The following is a 22,081-nucleotide window of genomic DNA, read 5'->3' as shown; positions in this document are numbered from 1 at the left end:
TTCCGAAAGACTTCGTCAGAAAACCATGCTCTCTTGATAAAACTGATTTATGGAAAGTAAATAAGTATAGGTAATTTTTGTTACACACTGGTCAAATTGTATCTTACGAAAAGACTTATTTCAACATTTTTTAATTTTAAGTGTAGCTTTGCCTTTATTAGTCAATGTGACCCAGCAAACATGCTTTCAGCGGACCGTGATGTGTAAAGCCGCCGCCGGTATGCCGCTGCTAGCCCTCTGTGATGCCTAATGAGGATTGCCGCTGCTGGCTAAACGATGATGGACCGATATCTCGATTTTGTGTTGGCTTACCGACGTTGGCTGAAAAACGACAAAACGATTCTTTGTGGATACGTTTTTAAATCGGCATGCCAACTTCGGTAAACACATGGCGATACATTATAGTTTTGCCAACACAAATCCAGAGTTGGGTTTCGGAAAGCGGTAAGCTGTCGTTATAACACCAAAAGCAGGCATTTCAATTGAAATGCCTGTTTTTAATTAGACTTAGATTGGTGAATGTGATTATAACTTATTAGTGTTTAAATATATGCTTAAAATTGTTATTACATTTATTTTTTAACAATAGTTTACTTAATATTTATAACTCTGATAAAATTATATACTAAGTAAAACAGTAAGTTTTAAATAAATAAGATGTAAAAAAAATCAAATTAGTTTTTATAGTCTTAAAATATAAATTATATATTTAAATTTACATTGAATCTATATCTATACTTTATATTATAAAATATATATATATTTATATATATTTTATAATATAAAGTATATATATATTTATAATATAAAGTATATATATTTATAATATAAAGTATATATATATATATACAGTCAGTCACAAAAGTTTTCGTACACCTTACAATTTAGAGAATACACTTAATAAAAACCATTTTAGATGCAAAAAAATAATTTTATATCAAAGTAATAAGAATATATCGTACAAGAAATAAAAAATAATTAACTAAATAAAAATATTTATTTGTAAAACAGAAAAAGTTTAATTTTTGAATTTATAATGTCACAAAAGGTTCCTACACAAAACAAAACTTGTAAAAAAAAACAAAAATACGAAAAGTTAAAAAATCTTTAGTATTTTGTTGAGCATCCATTGGCATTTACATAAGCTTTTAATCTTTTGTTCACCGATGACACTAATATTTTGGTATAAGAAGACAGAATTTTATTCCATTCTTCTAGTAAGATATTTTTTAGCATATTAACATTTGTTATTCTATATTTCCTGACTTGTCTGTCTAAATAATCCCACACATTCTTTATTTGATTAAAGTCTTGTGATTGGGGAGGAGAATGCAGTTGTCTTGGAATATTGTAGAGCAACCATGATTTCACAACATATGCAGTGTGTTTTGGATCTTGATTCTGTTGAAATATCCAATTATTTCCTAACTTTAGTTTAGCAGCATCTGATTTCAAATTATCTTTTATTATGTCCAAATATACCCAGCGATTTATTTTATATGTATTTTTTAATATATACCAGCTTTCGTAAATAACATAATTTATATAAATTTATATAAGTTTCAATAATGAACTTTTGGACAAAACAGCCAAGAAAAAACTGATACCTACACCCTACATCAAGTTTTCCAATGCCATGAAATAAAGAGGCATATTTTAGTTCAGAAGATGAATAACGTTTTTAAATAAAATAAACATCTTTATTTACAAATTTGTTATCTTTATTTACAAATTTGTTATCTTTATTTTACAATATTTAATATATTTTTAAATATTTTATTTTTTAAACTCACTGGAGTAAAGTATTTGTGCAATAAATATTACTGTTTCCATGTTTTTCATATTCATTCCCTTTCACTGTAACCTCTTGTATACAAGATTGTTAATGAGAATTTAAATTGATCGTGATATTAAATGTTACCAGTGAATAAAGTAAGATAGATTTTATTATTTTAATGTTATTTGTTTCAATGTTGTTTTTGAAAGAAATCCAAAATATTAGTTCTGGAGTCTGTCTTCTGTTTGAAAAAATTATATACTTATTTACTAAACCGTTTTATTTCAATCAATTAATTGGATTTCTTTATATTTTTTCAAGGTATTTTCATGGTATATTATATCGTGCTATGTTTTTGTTTGTATGGTGAACACTATGTTCAATGTGAAACTATATTTTAGTTCATCAAATTGAATTTTTATTGATGTGTTCTATCTCTACACTTGTGTCTTAGGTCTATGGTTTGCAAAAGGTTCACCAGTGCCCTTAAGTTGCTGTGGGTTTCACAGTTTGATTACCAACCTGGCATATAAGTATATCATTTTTAAACACTATTTTATTTGTCAACTTAAAACTAAAATTAAAGATAATATTTTTAATGAAATAACAATTTTTTTTATTGTTCATTAGCCCCTCAAGCGTATTCGTAGGAATCGGTATACCAGGTAGAGTATTTAAGGTTACTGTATATGAAGTTTTATTTTTAAAAAAAGGCACGCAATATGACTTAATTTTTATATAGTTTTTTTTAAAGATGTTTCCTTAGTTAAGACAATATAGCAATATAATTAAGCAATCTTTTTGTTGTTTTTATGTTTTAAATTATGCTTAAATAATAAAATAAAACTTATGTTTATTCAATTTCGATAACCTTAGTATCTGGAGTTATTTGTCAATAAATGATGATCAGACTATTTTAAACAAAAACGTTTTTAAGGGCTGAGAAGGTAAGTTTATTATCTTTGTTGTAATAGCTCTAAACTTAACTGTTTCAATATTTTCATTATATATAATTGTCTACTTTCAGGTAAAAGTTAGAAGTCTGCAGACTGCAACGTAAATCGATTTTCAACACATTATGGCTTTCTGAGCATATTTAGTTTTCGATTGAAATGAGAATAAACCAAACTTAAAGATGTATTTAAAATTAACTATTTATTTTATATTTTAAACATTCGCTAAACGCAAGTTAAGCGATAATCTATAGATACAAATATTTTATATATTCTGTTTTAAGGTGGTAACCCTAGAAATAATTTATTTTTGAGTTTAAGCTATTTATTGATATTTTTTAGTAAAACTTGATTCTATTTCAAAAAATTAAAAAAAAAAAATCATTCAAAAATTTTTTTGCCTTGATTATCCAAAAATAAATTAGTTAAACTTCAAACAATGGGGTGTATTTGAAAACATAACATCTCACTATATAATAACTCTACAGCTTTGAAATTTTGCAGAAATGTTTATTATATATAATATTTTCATTTGTCATAGGATTTTTTGATTTGCCTCGATAACTCCAAAGTTATACAAAATATTTCAGAATTTATTTATTTTGTCACTCAAATTAGTACGAAATTTCATATAAATCTGAAATTTGCCCTTTATATTAAAAAATCCTATGAGAAATGATTTATCAATGTCTTATAAAAATGTCCTGAAAATTTCAGTTCATAAATCCATACCATTTTTAAAAAACCATGTTTTGAAATGTGGAATGTCTCAAAAATTATTAAATCTGGGAAATGAGACTTTTAATAAAGTATTTCAAAAATAATGCTTAAAAACCACCAGGTATATATGAAGTTTGTTTTTCATTTGAAACCTCAACATCCACTGTACCTTTTTTAATTTTTCTTAGTTTTTTACGCTGTTTTAACACCATATTAGAAGATTTGTGCTTCATGTGTTTAACACGTTTATTATCAGCCTCCATTAGTTTCTTGGAAGTTATTTGTCCTTTAATTCCAAAACTTTCCAAAACAGATTTTACTCCTTCCCCACCATCATTGAAATGAAGAACTGCAGAATTAATTGCCAATTCAAACGTTCTTCTGGATAAGAATACATTTTTAGGACAGCGAGTCCATATAATTGCGTTAAATGCTTCATTTGCATTTTGTGTTTGTCCATGGAGGCATTTGGTTAGCAATTTATCATCAGATAAGTCTTGAAAAATTGGTTTCAGCTTTAAATAGATCCATATTGGTAAATTAATTTTATCTTTATGAAACTTAGTACCATTTAGTTGATCAAGTTGCCACTTACACCAAGAATTTTTATCTTATATAGGATCCTCTATAGTTTTGCTGTTGTTAAAGTTTTTTTCTTTGGTGTTAACCATGTGGCGATTCTTTGGTGGTATTTTTTTTTTTCTTTGCAAATTTTGTTTAGTTGAAATCATTTTTAATAACTAAAATCTAAAAAATTAAAAAATTTAGATAAATAGACTTCAAAACAAAAAAGAAATTAGCATTCGATAAGCAATTCATGTCACCAGACACACTTCATGCCTATCCTTTTAACTTCAAAAAGTGTTTTAGGTTTAAAAGCATAGCTAATAGTCACTATATAGCTTTAAAGTATAGCCATAAAAATGTTTAAAAAATAGTTTTCTGCTGCATTTTTAAGGGCATTTACATGTTGCTAGGGCGTTGCTAGGGAAAGTAACAACAACCAATTCACAATTATATCAATTTGTTGACAATCATATTATAAAATTATTCATGTTATACATTTTTGAAAAGGTAATAAATTTCTTAATTAAATATAATAGAAATAATTTTTTTGAAAATTTCATCAAATATCAACATTTATTTCTAGGGTTACCACCTTAAATAAAAAAAATTATTGTGACTTTAATATTCATATTGTAATTGTAAATTGCAATCTTAAAATGATTTTTATTTTAACTTCTGATTATTCTTTTTGTTCACCGAGCTTAAGCGTTCCCACGTATGACCTAATGATTTACAGTTGGGGTAGTGTTTTTTGGTGCAAGGAGAATTTTAGTATAATAAATTCGTATTGAATGGCTATATACCTATGCACAAAGTCAAGAGGTATTTGATGTGCCTTCCAAGCATCGGCAGGATTTGCCATTCTTTTATGAGTAAAAATTGCACTGAAAGATATATACAATTTTGCTAACGAGTGCGTTCTATTCAAACAAAAGTACAAAAATATTATGTATATCAATGCATTAAAATCTTAGTGAAAACTTATTATAGGTCCTATGCTATTCCGCTATCGCTTAATCATCGATTTACCGCAGACGGACCGTTGTTTACAAGTTGTCGATTTCCCGCCATCGGTCCCCTGCCGAACCGCCTGCCGCTTTCCGCTAACGGACCGATGTAAATACGATGTGCAAGCCTACGCGGCAACGCAGCGGGCGGCCGACGTCGGCACGGCATAAGTGCTGACAGTTGTCCGTTGTCGGTCCGTCTGCTTAATGTTTGCTGGGGAGGTTGGTTAGAAAATATGCAACTAATGCACATCAATTACTTTTACATTTTGTTCATCAAGCTAAAGATCTTTATGGACTTGAGTTTCTTGTATATAATGTGCACAATCTTGTACATCTGGCAGCAGTTGCCAAACGATATGGCAATTTAGATAGTTACAGCAGTTTTTGCTTTGAAAACCATCTTCGAAATTTGAAAAAGAAGGTACGTTCACGCAAAGCTCCTCCTATCGAGATAGTCTAGCGACTTTGTGAAATGGATTCAATGATCTCCCATTTTCAATTTAACATTGAAGAAATTTGCATTAGTCGGTGAAACATATAAATGTTGCATGATGGAAGATACTGTGAAGTTCTTTGCAAAGTAGGTTAAAATCCAAATTTAAAGTTCCGACAATATCGTTGTAAAATATTTCAAAGAACAAAGAAAAAAAACTTTTAAAAACCTTGTTTTTTATGACTACTGACAAATCAACTTCAATTAGAGAATAGTCTAAATTAGCAACGTGAACTCCAATAAGTCTTGCGACTCGCTTTGCAATCTAACTAAGCTCAGGCGTCTCAAAACAGAAATATGGAAGCACTTTACTGAGGAAAGAATCATCGAGAATGGCATTGAGAAAGATTTTGCGAAGTCCAACATTGACAACTGTGGCCATGTCTCCGAGCTTACAGATGGAAACACCAGTGGTATGAGGCTTCATATGATTAGTTCTCGGTTGAGAAAATGAGCTTTTACTAGCAGTATAGACGCTTGTAGTTTTCAAGGGGTACTAAGTTTATTACAAACATTGAGGCACAAAGTTAAAATTTCTTTTCAGAATCAATAAGTTACATTTCAAAACAACATAAAACATTTCCCTAATTGATGTTATCGCTTTCCACGTTATTCAAACCGCCTTTACATTTAGGATTTATTTGGATTGATATAGCTAGTTTAATCAGTTTTGGCTTCATTCCATTAATTCTACAAGAAATTTTGCTGAATCCTGATTTCTTTATTTCGTGGCAGAAAGGGCACTCTTTAAAATCCCTTACTGGACAAATCTCACTGCAAACATATTATAATTTACATTTATAAAATTGTTCTTCTTCTTTATCTTTTTCTTGCTTTTTTTTCTCCATTTGATCCATTTTTTACCTTTTTCCAATTTCAATCAACTCGACCTGTTCAATGATGTTTTGGGCTTCCATTGACCCATGTATATTGGTGACACATACATTTTTCGTTTTATATATGTCTTTTGGCTTTACCTTGTTTACTGCAAGCAAACCTGGTATATCTTCTAGATTTAGACTTTTTTCATAACTTTCTTTCATAATCATCTGCGACTGCTCGAACATAAATTTCCAATAATTAGCTGAACCATTACGATGTTTTGTTTTTGCTAATTCTGGAAATGAATGTGGAGTAATTGGTGTTAAAAAAACTTTAGCTGATGAACGTGTGCATATTTTCTTTGGTATATTTGGAACAAGACTGCTAAAAAACTCTTGCTCTTGATTTTGAGCCATAAAGTTAGCAGCCTGTTGAAATTTATCTTGCTGCATATTATTTACATTAAAACCTTTTTTAGAGATGCCAATTCTCTTTACAGCATTAATTATGGTATCCCTTGAAGCCTATTTATCCCACATTCCTCCTAAAATTGTCGTGAAGCCTTCTCGGTTTATTGTTTGGAAAGTTGAGAAAAGTTCATCTCTTTTTTTATCATATTCACGATGCATGTTCTGATTAGGACTTTGGTGCAACAGTTGAGTAACCCCAGTTGTATCAGGAGGACTTATGAACAAGTTAATTTTATTTTTCATGGAGGAAATGCAGAACATTGTTGTCAAATCTTGAACTATGTTCATCTGCTAACATAACATCAGGTCGTTGTATATTCTCTTCTGACAAATATATTAAACTTTTTGTGTAGGTTCAATAAAAAATGATTATCCTGGCTTCCTTTTTCAGTAGATCATATAATTAAATTCTTATTATTTTTGACAGCTGTTTTTGAGACCATATGAAAAGTGATACCTTTACCAGCATAATAACTTGTGAAACAACAATTTCACGTAAAAAGTAAAATATAAAAATATTACTTATGATTAAACCTATACTTAACATCACCATCGTGATAAAAACATTCACTAACACTAAAATGAATTACTATCACTTCCATAATACCACAGTGATGAAAACATGTTTTTGTTTTTTTATTAGATAAATGCAAATTATTGCATAGGTACATTTGCATAAATAGTTTAGGTTAATATTACCTGCTGATGAAACAACTGGGCATATTGTTATTGACTCACGATTCTCCCTAATCATTTTTCTGGAAGGTTTCCCACGTGCAATATACGCGAGACCGGTATTAGTTCCATCAACCCCGTAATTTATGAACTGGGCTGTTTCGTCAAAATTAAAAATTCTTCTTGCATCAATATGACCCTTCCACACACCAGGTTCAAGTTTTTTTGAGTTTTTCAAAATCTTACATTTAGTAAATTCTTCAGCCTAGGAATCTAAAAGGTATATTCAAAATGTTTTTGTTAGTACAATGCAGCCTGAGGCTAATCTAAGACATTTATGTATCATTGTTTTAAATATGGAGCATATCAGCAAATAAAGTACAAAAATGTACAATATTTCTAATTATTTTCTTACCTAAATCTGACTCCGCCATACCCCATCTCTGCCAAAACAACTGACCAAGCCTATAATAAATTTAAAATTTGTGTTTATAATATAGTTACGTTGGAATTATAATTGTTAAAAAACAAATAACTAGTGTTATATATTACATAAAGAAACCTTCATTATAATTTATTTAGTAACTAAACACTCTACTTACTTTCCCGTCTTTACAACATGTTTTGCATTATCAGATAGTTTACCAAAATTGCGACCACCTCGATTCTCTGTGTTGCAATAGTCTCTAATTTTAAAAACATTAATAACTAGATTAGTGAGTTGCTTCCTTTATATTTCTTGATAACTCCTGTTTTTATTTTTAATGTATTCCACAATCGAGTGTTCTTCTTCTGCTGTCGAAGTTCTCAGGTGTTGCTTTTTTATATTATCAATTTTCCCATATAATCTCCGATCAATTGTTCCTAGATCTTTGATAAAAGAAAACGTAACAGTTTGCTAAGCAGCATAGCCTCTTTTGTCGTTCTCTATGCACCAAGACCAAGCTTGTTGAATCTGAAGTGCTTTCATATTTACTTTTTTCCTCTGGACTTTTGCCTTTGCTTTCTAATTTGGTTTTCCAACAACAAAAGGTTCTTTTCTCACTTTTATGATAAATTTTGGTTTCCCCATTTACAAAATTACTAATATTTTTATCTAAAAATACATATGGTATAAAACAATTGTGTGTATAAACATTAGTAATACTCCTGCTAACTAAAAATATAATGTCTTATAGTTAGAGTGCCTTATATGTTAAACTAACTACAAATTTTAGTCAATAGTAGTCCTCCTAATTACATTTTATTAGAATTTACCATAGAACTTGTAGTTTTTAAGGATTTATTTTGTAGTTTTTAAGGGTTTTTTGGGATTGTTTATGTCTTTTTTTTAATAATAAGTTTACAATAATGTATGTACCAATACTATGCACAGTGGGTCGGAATCCCCATTTTTGTGCTAAAATTATTTTTTTATTAAATATTATTAAATTTGATATAAATAACATACTTAGAGCTTCTAAAAATATTTGTGACTAAAAAAATGATTTTATTAATTTTTTTTTTCTTAATAATTATAAATACAGCAAAAAAAAATTAAGAAAATGCATTTTTTCCCATCTTCTCATCTCAATTCAACCACAATCCACAGAACAAACATTAAAAAATTACATTTTACTGTTTTTAATAGGTACACAATCTTATGAAAAAAAAACTTTCATGTCTTATCAACTCATTCAAACACAATTTACAACTTTAAGGCAACCATCTATGTCTGCATATATTTAAATGAAGTATTTACAAATTTACAATGTTATCTCCTGATAATAATAACTCCAAAACCTCAACAGGAAAGTCTTTCTTTTTTGAAGTGCAGGTTTGCCTCAAAGATGCTATGACAGGATCAGATGAGCATAGAAATCTTTTCAAAATGTCCTCATTTGCCATACATCTTGAAGCTTTTCGAGCATGACGTTCACGAAACCGTTTGAAAAATTTGTTTGTTGCCTCCTGTGCTTCTTCACTCATCATTCCAATTGGCAGTGAGATACTATTAATGATGGCTGAGCCGTGAATCAGCAGTTTGTGGACGCTTTATGGCATGTAGTGGTACAGTTTCACAAACAACTTTGCAGTTTCTGTACACATCATGGTAAACTTTTCAGTATTTATTTCATAGCCACTTGATATGCTTGACAAAATAATGTGCAATTTTAAAATTAGTTCCTCATTGACACCTGTTATATTTGCAAAAGAAATGTTATCAGTAAATGCTCGTCGAGAAGTGTTGCCATCATTAGATGTACCAGATCCTCCAGACTTTGGTTGATCAACAACAAGGCCCATCTGTTGAAGAAAAGCTTGTTGGATGTGAGACTTTGTTTCAGCAACTTGTGCTTTGTCTTCTGCTGTTCTTGCTTGCCACTTTTTGATAGGCAATTTGTAACCAATATGCGGAAAACATTCAAAACATCGAATCCAGCAATGCAGTGTAGATAAACCATACTGCAAGCCTTTTGCCTGGTAATTTCTTACTATGCAGGCATCAATGTTGTTCATCTCTTTTGGTGAGCATCCACAGATAGAGCAACACTGACTTGAGTTAGTGGCCTCAGATAAAGCTGTGTGTACTTTTCCATCAATCATTGTTATTTCAATCACATACTTTACTTGAAGTACTTTTCCATTGTTTAATATAATTTTTGTACAATTTAAGTTCTTTATTTCTTCTTTTAGTTGAGTTTCTTCAGAGATTATAATATCTTTAGACTCTTTTTCAAACTGAAAACGCAAAGGGCGACAATACAGAGTTGATGATGGTTTTAGGTTTCGCCACAAAGATGTCTTTTTTCCACCAGCAAATGAGCTCAAGTCAAGTGGTACTATGCAAGTTAAAAACAATGACTCTTCTATTTGTGTATTACAGATTCCATCTTTAGACACTGTTTGCTTATAGACACTTTGTCCTGTTGAGCCATCAAATCCTGCATTGTGTCTTAAAGTAGCAAACATGGTTGCATCACCAGCAACTGTTTCAATAACTTCATTCTGTACTTGACATAGACTTTGTGCAGTGTGGTCGACCATGCTCTGCATTGAGATTTTAGCAAAAAAATCATCTATCTCTATTTCATTTGGATAGCAAGATAAATTTGCTGCCTTTATTATGTGGTATGAAGGATAAAGTTCACAGTTTTTCCTCAAAGCACCATTTCGATGTAGTTGATATCCATCTTTGGTCATATTTGTATCTAAAAGTAAAACTAGAGCCTCATTGCCAGAGAGTTGTTGAGATATTTTGTTACTATTGTCAAAAATTCTCTTTATTGCATGTACCTCATCAAGTTTATTTTCTTTTTTAAGAGAAACTTTTGCTGCAAAAAGTAGTTCATTTGATGAATGCCCATGTTGTATAGAGTTGGTGCGCCTATACTTTGTTCGAAGTGAACAGTCATCAAAGCTCTCAATTGAAGGCCTGCCACGTGTATCTTGATTAACAGGAATATCTTTAAAAACATCAATCTCTATCTGTAGCCACTCTTTATGCTTTTTTTCGAAACAAATACGGTTACCTTTTAAGTCCTGACATCTCTTTCTTATATGAACTAGCAATGTTTCCAGCTTAGGGTTAGGGTTTACCAGATTCATACCATTGATAACATCCTTTAAAACACTATGGTCAGAGATTTTTAATTTATTTTCTAGCATGTAGGTATATATATCAATGTATTTCATTTTAACCTATAAATTCTAAATACATTCATTAGAAATCATTTAAATGACAGTATATTTATGCCTAAAAGTTTAAAGGTGTGTTTTATTTTTAGTTAAAAGGCCAAGTGATTAATTAAAAATTAACTAATTAAAAAAACTCGTGATTTGTTTGTCGCGGGCAAAATTTTAGTTATAACCTGCTATCTAAAAGTTAATTGGTGGGCAAGGTGGTACTTTGTTGAAACTAAAACTAATTTTAAATTATAATACATATACTTAGTAAAGATTTTAATGAATTTTCAGACTGGAGGATATTGGAGGTTTTTTTAATTAAATAAAGTAAGCAAAAATTTACACTAAAAAAACCTGTAAAAACACATCATCTTAAAAATTTAATAAAATTTCTTACATACAAGCAAAAATTTTGCAAGGAACTTATTTTGTTTCAAAGAGTATCAATCTATCAATATATTAAAAAATTATAGCGCAAATAATTTTAATTAAAAAATAGTTGACAGTTTCTGTGTAGCAACACATATATTTTATTAATTTTTATTTTAAAACTTACAAATCTGGCAAAAAAAAATTTACTTCAACAGGCCATATAAAATTTAATATAAAAGCTAGTGACTAAAAAATATCTTTTTTTTAAAGCTTGATAAGTATGGAAAACAATTATTACCATTAAACCTACGTTGAACAAAATTTTATTTTTTAATTTTGGCACACCTTGACCCACTGTGCTATGGGCCGAAAATAAAATGTTTACAAAATTTTGAGTGAAACTGATCAACGGCTCTAAAATTATAAGCAAAAAAACCTGATTGCGGTATTTAAGGGGTAACAACCAAAAAAGGTGACTTTTCTTTAAATCACAAAACTTTACTAAAAACTATAGATTAAAAAATAAGGCCAGGGAAGACATTCACATGAGGTAAGCAAAAGAAAGTATCACTCAGAATACGATCAAAGTCCGCACTCAAATTATACTAATTATGCGTAAGCTGTTATTTTAAAATTATGCGAACTGTTGAATATATAGGCACGAGGGGCAATCACGCAGTTGGAAACGACCCCGCTTTGTGAAATTGATGTTAGAAATGACCCTACTACTGTACGACTGTATTTTACTCATTCGCCCTGTCCATAAAAACGGCACAATAATAGAAACGTAATTGATGCTTTGAAATCTCTTCGTTATCAACTTGGTGATATCTAAGATTCATGACGGCACAAATTTCACAGAAGCAGCTGTTTATACATCGCGGAGATGTCTGGTTATTGCATAATCCATTTCTAGTTTGAATTTGGATGTTTCTCTGGTTGCATGGTAAAATGTGTTAATTGAGACCAATAAGACTTGTAAACAACTTCAAGCAAAATAATTAACCGAATTAAACCGGAACTATTATAAAAAAGAAAAAAAAAACACAACAAAAGCAACCTTTAGGCTGTGTGTGTTCACATTGCCTAACTAATGGATCATACGGAATAAACACATTAGACCGTTCACCGTGCAACTATGTTATAAAAGCTTTTGTCATGTTGTAGCGGGTGATTAAGATCCAAAAGGTATCATATATGTTTTTTGAAACTATGTTTAAACACTGTTTTGTCTTTTTCAAATGCTGCTTCAAACACCTAGTTATCTTGTCACATGATATCCAGCCATGAGATTTTTCTGAGAAAAAAAAAAAAATTAACTTAAATATTGTAGACTCTAAACTTTTAAAGTGTAATTACAATTTCACAATTTTAATGACGCTGAATTTAATTACTCAAATTATAAACTTCTTTAAACTAAATAAAAAAGGTTTTTAAATATTAAAGAACTATTCAAGTTAAAATACTACATTGTAAAGTAATTGTGCAACGGCAACAATACCATTCAACATTCTCACATTCCAAAATATATTGAGGTATACGTTCACAATCACGGTGAAACCAACGTTCACATTATCCACATTGCACCATATGTCTAAATAGATTAATACTTAGTGAACAAATAAAATCTGAACAGAAGTAGCACAATAATTTATATATATATATATATATATATATATATATATATATATATATATATATATATATATATATATATATATATATATATATTTGAGCCAGTAGAAGCAATCTGCTGTGCAAATGCCAATGCAAACAAATCACAATCTAAATTATTTGTTTGTTGTTGCACTGGTAAAACTCGTACTGTCAAGTTATCTTTGGCACACTGCATTATTGTACAAATTTGCCAGATAACATAATTTTTCACTTTTCCTTTAAACATGCTGTCTAAAAGACATACCTCACCTTCAGAACAGTCAAAAGTGCTATTTGTCAGCCAATGTAAATCACCATCATGTAATATCTGTACAAATGATTCCTTTACCACACAAAATGACAAATTTTGGCCCAGAATTGGATCCTGCAGACCAGAAACACCAGTTATCATTTTTTGCACTGAGTTGATAACAGTGTCTGACAACATCTGGTTGGTTGTAATATCTTTTATATCATCCGAGGAAAGATTTTTCTTAGGAAACATAGTCAATTTTTTTGCTGAATGTTCATCACCATTATCAGAAAGAACAATCACCTGGTTAGCAATAAACATTTCCTTTTTTACCAGCTCTTCAACAATTTCTTTTTCAAATGTGCCTGTTAAGTAACTCTCTTCAGTTACAAATACTTTAGAAGCAATGATTGTTTTTTCTTTCCGAGTTCCAACGCGCTTCGTTTGAACTTTTACTGGTTTCCGAACAGGAATTGAAATGTGCTTATTTTTATTTTTTGATTTAACATCTGTTTTAGTAACCGGAATTCCAGATTCTCTAGCTCTTCCTTTATTCAGTTTGTCTATGAGAGAAGAAAGAGTTTTGTGTAACATAACAATTTCATCGGAGTTTGCCTCGAATTCAAAAGATAGATTTCTTATAGTATTAAGCATCTCCCTAACATCAACACCAGAATAAATGTGAGTATATTGTTGAGCTTCTACAATAGTCTCTTCTTCTTTTAAAGGCAAAAATGACTCTTTTAGAGGTGAAAATGACTCCATAGAAGGTAACAAGGAGTTTGAAAAAATAAAAGGGGGTTTTTCTTGCAATATATCATAGTCATCTGCATCCAAATTCAAGAATGGAGAATTTATATAAAGTTTTGATAATGCATCCCATGACCAAGTAGGATACTTTCGGAATACAGTAAAGAAGTGTTTGCATGGGGAGCCTGTTAATATCCAATCATAACAAGTACATTTTGGCATAGTGTTCTCATTACCAAAGTACACAAAGTATTTGTTAGATGACTCAATAGTACTAGATACAGCAAAGATACTTTCTTTTATCATTACAACACTGTTTAAATCCATGTGATCAGCAGTTGATCTTCGCAATAAGCAATGCTTAACAAAACTACGAGGACGATTAAAAAGATATTTTGGCACACAGCACCCATACCTTCTGTACCGTGCATCCATTTTAAAGTTGGCATCAGTGTAGCTAAATTGAATTGATAAAACACAATAAGTAACAGTATTATAATAACATCATTACTATGAACAATTTACATATTGACATTAGTCCCATCAAACATTAATTCAATAATTTAATTTTATTTTAAACTTACCTTTCTAGCTTATCAGTGAAGAATTCTTCAATCAATAAAGTTAACATGCCTGTCAATGAGGAGTTGTTATATTTCTTTAAATAGGAATATTTAAACGATTTATTTTGTCTTTCCACACCATTATTTGTGTTGCAATAAATTAAAAGACGATTTTGTCTGTACCATGAGATCCACCTCTAAATTAAAAATAAAGGAATTCTACTTTCACAAGGCTTGCCTTAAAATAATGCAAACTCAACCAAATAGTTGTAACAAGTATTGGTCTCAAATAAAAGTTTAATTATTCAAAGTCATCCTTTTCTGAAATACCTTTTTTATAGGAAGCCAATAAGTTTCAAGATAATGTTTTAATTTTGAAAAACCCTTTTGACACCAGAATTCAGAGAGTCCCGACCTTTTCATGGCATCTATTTCCTCTTCAAAAGATCTTGACCAGGCAATGGATCTCAACATTCTTAAAATATCATCTTTTCTGCTACAACAACCATTTGTTGTTTTTTTAATCCAACGATCCCATGCCTGTTCTCTATGAAAATCGCAGATGAATACTTCACATCCTAATAAAATAACAAAATGTTATTAACAAGTAATTAGAACTTACGTTGCATGAAATATAATATAAATATATGAGATATATAGAGATGAAATAAAGTCACACGAATAAAAACAGATTCAAAAGCACGTATCTCCTCATTACAATAGTCAGTCATGCAATATAAAGGTTGAAAATTGATATTCCAAGATTTAATAACATTGAGCGCTTTTGAAATTGTCTCAAAAGTTTCACTTTCAGATACAAATGTTGCAACTATTTGATAATCAACATTTGTTTTTACCACTAAGAAAAACAATGGCAACGAATATCGAGTAGTTTTGTATGTTGCATCTAAAAACACCATTTCATTACCATATCTATGTAGAAGTTTTTTTTGCCAATCAGCTTGATATACAAACAAAAGCTCATCACTTCTTTGACTACTTTTTGGATGAAAATGTATTTTCACAGAAGCATCAGCCTTCCACTCGCTTATTTTGTTTTCTAAACAATCTTGATCAATGCTTGAGAATCTTTAAAGTTAATATATTATATATAATAATTAATAATTAAAATTATTCAATGATTATACTAATCATCAAATAATTTTATTGATTAAATCAAAAACTCAAAATTAACAAAATTATTACCTGAGCTTTTGACTTTCAATACCTATGTGTGAACGAATGACATTATATCTTGGGTAGAATCTTCTGTTGTTAGAAGGAGGCAAATCCTTTTTTCCAAACATATCACTCACAGTAATTTTTAAAAGTCTCTTCATCTCACGAACATTTGAAACACCTTGTTTTACAAATTCAGAAATCTTTGCTGACAATCGATGATCAATTTTTTGAGAGAGAAGTTCACTCTGAAGTTTTAAACAACACATGATGTAACTAATCTACATTACTACAACTATGTTTGTTCCCATTAATGGAGTACTCAAACAGACATGTAACAACAAATTAAAACTATGTGCATGCAAAAAATAAAAAAAAACCCAATACATGTGTAGAAATAAGCCTTACCATAAAAATTTGAAAACATATATTCATATGAGTTGTAAGAAATACATTTTAAAAAATCCAATTTTATATCAAATTCAATTTTCTGTTTTGGAAATTTTTTCCAGACATGTCTGAACAAATGTTGTACTCTATATAAATTATTTTTATGGTGCTGTTTTCTCATATTTTTCACATTTTCATGTAAAAAATATATTTGCTCCCCCTCTGAGTATACTTTATCCTACTTAAAGTTTTTAAAAATAACATTTCTTTTCTACATCCTTTATATCACAGATAAAATTTTCTGCATTCTTGAATAATTATTTATTGTAAAAATAATTTTGGCCAAATTTTCACTTATTCTGGATCACATTGCTGTATCTATAATTTTAGTAGTTATGAATAAAGAAGACTATAATTTTAAAATAATTACTCAAACTTTATTCATTTAACAAAAATCAATACAGTCTGCAATATTCAATCAAAGCACAAAATAATTACCTTTCCAAGGGGATGATTTCTGTGACACATTAGGCATTCAATTTCCACTTTAACTTTTCTAGAATATACTAGAGGATTTTGTTTTATCAAAGAATTTTTAATATCTTTTGACACGAGACTCTTGTTATAATTTGTTAGATTGACAACCTGAAAAAAACAAGACAGAAATGATCAGACTTTTTGTGTGAACAATATTTCTATCTTTAAAATAAATATCATATTAAAATAACAAAAATTATAAAAAATCATACAAAAAAATTTTTTAAAAATTTCATACAAAAAGTGTAACTGGAAAAGTAAACTTAACAAATATCATTAAAATACCTTTAAATTAGTAAAATATATAATCTCTTTCATGTTAACTTTAGCTGGACATTCAAATTTCTTAGTGTCTTGAATAATCACATATTCGGATTTGTACCAATGATCAAGCTTCTGTAATAAAAAATAAAGACATTTATTTTTTTATTATTTAATATCTTAAAAGATTTTTAAATGAAATTGCAAATTTTCACAATTAAAATTAAATTTGCTTTTTACTTTTTGATTTTCTTTTGCTTCAATATACTTTTGCTTAGCATTATAATTCCGATCAAATCCATGATGACAATCAAACCTTTTTACTGACAAAACGATGTAAGGAGTATTACAAAATTCTGGGGATGTTTCCCATAATACCTTATGCTTGCGGGAAAATATATCTAAAAATGAAACAATATATATATAGATAATAAAACACTAAAATACATATTACAACTTTAATGAGGTAACTCTGAACAATCATTTAGTTGTCATTATTTCAATATTCTTTACCTGTACTACCAAATTCTTTTGGAGTTGAGAAAGCAGCAAACCTAACGGTATTGTATATCTCATAGTTATGAAGACATTGATTAGCTTCCTCAACCGAATTACATATGTAGGTATCAATTTTATCTGAAATGTGAAGATCTAATTATTTCAATATAAATGGAAAAAGATTGTAGAGCAAAAAATATCTAAAATCATGCAAACTTGAAACTTTTGTAGGGTCATTAACAGATAGAACACAGCGCTCAGCTTCTTCAACAGTATTATAAATACAAGTCGTTTCGCTATCTGAAAATTTAATTTAGATAATTTAGTGACTTTTTAGATTAACAATTAGGTTAAAAATTCAGGTAAGTGATAAGTTAACCAAAACACCTTGCAAACTTAAAACATCTTCTGTCTCACCATTTGGTATGTCTGTGTCATCACAATCTGAAATATCTGAACTAATAACATAATAGTAAAATTTGATTACGATAAATCATTTGTTGTTTTTCTTTTTATTTAAATTTTTCTTAATCTAGAATTTACTTCATTTGTTAAATGAAACAATTTATTTTTTTAATTTAAAAAAATTGAATATTAACTTATATTTTCTAGATTGATAAAAATTTAAAAATATCAAAACTATAAAAATTTAAACATTTAAATTAACATATGCCTTGTCATTTCCATTTCCATTTCAAAATTTCTTTTTTTTAGCATCAAAACCTTTTATTTTCTCTTAGCTAAGAAGCCTGTAAAATATTTTAAATTGAAGCGCGTTTTGAAAAATTAAAAATTAAAATTGAATATTTCGCATAACTTAGAAATAATTATTTACGCATAATTATGTATTGCGAGTTAGTGAACTTTGATCGTATTCTGAGTGATACTTTCTTGCGCTTACCTTCACATGAAGTAGTTTTTAAGTATAGAAAGTTTCAGCACTTCAGAAGTTTCCAATATTCAGTAATAGGGTACCACATTTTTTTGTAGTTTTTAAGGTGTAACTACCTGAAATCGTAATTTAAAAATTTACTTAAATATACAAAATTTTTAAAGGTATCGAAGATGTAAGTTATTTTGACTGTGTTTGTAATAGTTTACAATATTGTTCCGATTTTACTTGTACTTCCTCTTTTTCAGCATTTTCAAACACATAGTTTCTACCGGAACTAGAGCAAGCTTGTGGAACAGATAGTATTTTCACTATGTTGGTGTTGAGAATAAAACAGTAGTCGTCTCTTTCAGGCCAGTTAAAACAGATTGATGGACCATTTGGGTGAAGAACCTTAACTTTAGCATCAACTTCTTTTAGGTTGGTTTCAGTTACAACGCCGATCCACCACTTATCATCACAGACTACAGCTACATAATAATCTAAAGTGACAGTATCAAGTTGAAATATATCTTGTTCCTTTTTAAGATTGTGGATTATTGTATAATTAATGCCCGTACTACACCTCTTTGCCCCAACCCTGTTATCTCCAAGATGTATAAATTGATAAAAGCTACGAGTACCAGATAGAGTTGTTACACTAGTGTACCTTTCTTTTTGCTCTTCACGTTGCAATTGTAAATCCAATCCCTTAATGTAAATGAAGTCAATAACCTTGATTTTCTTAATACAAAATTCATACATAGCTTCTGATGTGAGAATTTGGTTTCTGTATGGTCGTTTTAAACTTTCTTGTGATGTTAAACTTTTTACAGTACCCCCAATCCTATCACATCATGACTTTCCGTGGGACGTGGCAAAAAGTTCCATTCAACATTAAGGCCTAATTCGCTCTTTAGTTAGCATAGATTGTAAAAGCTTTTACAGTTTTTGTACTGTCCTGCGAACCATCAGTGAATAAATGTAATTTGGACAGATTAGAAAATTTTATTTTTAACATTGGTTTGATTAGTTGGAATATTTTGTACACATAAGTTACATCATGTGTAATTTCGTCTGATATAAAGCAGTAAGAAATATGTTTCAGTACACCTTTATCAACTTTATAGTATATCACTAATAAATAAAGAACATTGTTGGGTGTTCCAATGATAGCTTTGTATTTCATCTTGGATTACAAAAGCATAATTTTTAGCAAAATCGCCAATAATGATAATATTTGATTGATCCATATTTTGTTTTAGTTGGTTAAGGTACTGTGATTGGAGAGTGACCAATAAAAGAATGAGCTTGTAGCTTTTCAAAGCAAGATACTAATAGTTCAACAAACGTTGGAACATCTGCTGTTAAACTGAATAGTGTTGCACGATCAGTAGTTTGCCATTGTAGTGTATCTCAAAATCATCTTCGTATTCTTCAAAAATCTCATACGAATATTTGGTGAGGGGTTCTTTACCAAGACAATTATCACACTGTGCAAGGATTCATTCTTTGTTTTTTACTGAGCAAACGGTTTTCGAAAGTAAGTCCTTACACTATAGTCCAATATCTACTAGCAATATGGCATTTTGGTGAGAAGAACAAACACAAACAGAATGTGTAACACTAGCACCTGGTAAAATGCACCACTTTAGTTTAAGTGAAGCGAGTTTTGAGTAACTTATTTGTATTTCTGGATTGTTTTCTTTGTATAAAAGATATGAAGACCACACGGGTAAAACCATAGATGTCACATTTTTCTCATTTTGAGAAAAATGAAGTATTGTGTTTAGAGACATCAGATATCAGTTCATTGATAATCTATTCATTCCAAAGTATTTTTTATGACATTATAGTCTAAACACAATATATAAATGCAGTCTTTTCGCTAATTACAAATAATATTTGTTCATAGTGTTCATTCGAAGTCAAGACACTCAATTTGGACTTCTGTAATTTTTCCGTTGTAAATTCAGCAGCTTGTAAACTAGATTAACTAGTAATCTTTTAGAGCACTTATTTTGTTAAAAGTAGATAGTAGTAGATAATATCCCAAAATTAACGCGAGATTTGAATTAAATAGATAACACAGTTTTCAGTCTTTTGATCATTACTTTTTTATTAAATCATAAAGTACATAGGATAGGGCTATTTATGGAAAACACATCGGGCATATGGCCTCACGGCTTTGCATGCACATGCACATCTTTTGTCAAAATTTTTCATGAAGATTTTGCATAAACATGGCTGAATTTCGTTGATGCAGCGTTGAATCTCCTCCTTTAATGCAAGGGTGTTTGTGGGCTTGTTGACATAGACCTGTGATTTCAAATCACCCCATAAAATGAAATCTAATGGTGTTAAATCACACGATCTAGGGGGCCAATTCTGATCACCGAAACGAGAAAGTTCAAAACCTGGAAATGTCTCATGCAGTAATTGAAATGTTTCACGGGCAGTATTGCATGTGCACCGTCTTGTTGAAACCACATATTGGCCACATCAATATCATCCAATTTCGGCAGAAAGAACTGTGTTATCATGTAGCGATATCGAGTACCAGTAACAGTCACTGCTTGACCATTCTCATTTTCAAAGAAGTATGGTCCAATTATGCCTCCAACCCAAAATCCACACCAACAGTAACACGTTGTGGATGCATTTGTTTTTTGACAATCACATGTGGGTTCTCGGAACCCTAAAAGTCGCAATTTTGGCGATTAACAAAGCCATCAAGGTGAAAATGTGCTTCATCGCTTAGAATGATTTTGCTTGAAATATCAGTATCCGCTTGTTGATGTTCAATAATCCATTCAACGAACTCTCTTCGCTGTGCATGGCCATTAGGCTTCAGTTGCTGTGTTATTTGAATTTTATAAGCATTGAGACACAGATCTTTAGTGAGTATACACTGTAGAAAACTTCTTGAAATTTCCAATTCTTGTCCACGACGCCGAATTGAGGTTCCTGGATTGTCACCGACACTCTCACGTACTGCTTCGATATTGACATTTGAACGGCTTGTTTTTGGACGACCAGTGTGTTTGGCGTCTCCAACGGATCCAGAATTTTTCAATTAATCTCTAACAGTTGATTAAGTTAAAACACTATTCCGACCATATTTTGTATGAAATTTTCGAACTGCGGCCGCCAAGCTTCCATTATTTTTGAAATATTATTCAATAATGAAGACACGTTGTTCTATTGTGTAAGGCTCCATTTTTACTAACCCTAAACTATCAGCTGTCAAAGTGTTTTTTTTTAGGGTTCCCAACACTTTACTGCACAAATGACAGCAAATTCAAATCTTGCGTTAACTTTGGGACCCCCTGTACAAATCAAATACCTCGTCAAATTTTTACAAACTTTATAAAAAGTACCCATGCAACAAATTGTTTCCACAACCCTATCTACCATATTGTCTGTAACCCATCAATTTGCATTAAAATTCTATAGCCCAGACAAACACCCCATTGTGAAAAAACCCTTAATAAAAATAAATGATATTTTTATTTTCAACAAAATATTTCTGCAAATATATAGATATACGTTTTCTAAATAGTTTTACAATATTTTTTACATTCTCTTACTCAGAGTC

At 30.0% G+C, this 22,081-nt stretch overlaps 1 protein-coding gene and 2 pseudogenes across 2 annotated transcripts in view; 1 reads left to right on the top strand and 2 right to left on the bottom strand.

The window, feature by feature from the left end:
• The window catches only part of LOC149880024 (uncharacterized), a 74,587-nt pseudogene extending 56,517 nt beyond the window's left edge, over positions 1-18,070 (bottom strand). The window contains exons 1-10 of the transcript XR_016446112.1: positions 18,000-18,070; positions 17,829-17,912; positions 17,355-17,515; positions 17,139-17,249; positions 16,815-16,961; positions 15,954-16,174; positions 15,427-15,836; positions 15,078-15,325; positions 14,769-14,944; positions 13,308-14,641 (exon numbers count right to left, since the gene is read on the bottom strand). The product of XR_016446112.1 is annotated as an uncharacterized LOC149880024 (transcript). The remainder of the gene's footprint in view (positions 1-13,307; positions 14,642-14,768; positions 14,945-15,077; positions 15,326-15,426; positions 15,837-15,953; positions 16,175-16,814; positions 16,962-17,138; positions 17,250-17,354; positions 17,516-17,828; positions 17,913-17,999) is intronic.
• Positions 1-22,081, top strand: part of LOC149880014 (uncharacterized) — a 182,187-nt gene that overhangs the window by 85,609 nt on the left and 74,497 nt on the right. The gene's annotated exons all lie outside the window — the stretch shown is intronic.
• LOC149880023 (uncharacterized) lies at positions 18,685-19,736 on the bottom strand (annotated as a pseudogene).

The sequence above is a fragment of the Hydra viridissima genome, unplaced genomic scaffold, assembly GCF_058129835.1.
Source record: "Hydra viridissima isolate aposymbiotic clone 2 unplaced genomic scaffold, HvirCarnegie_v1 scaffold_13, whole genome shotgun sequence".
NCBI classification, from domain to species: domain Eukaryota; kingdom Metazoa; phylum Cnidaria; class Hydrozoa; order Anthoathecata; family Hydridae; genus Hydra; species Hydra viridissima.
Note: the sequence above shows the minus strand (reverse complement) of the source record. Positions and strands in the feature narration are given on the sequence as shown.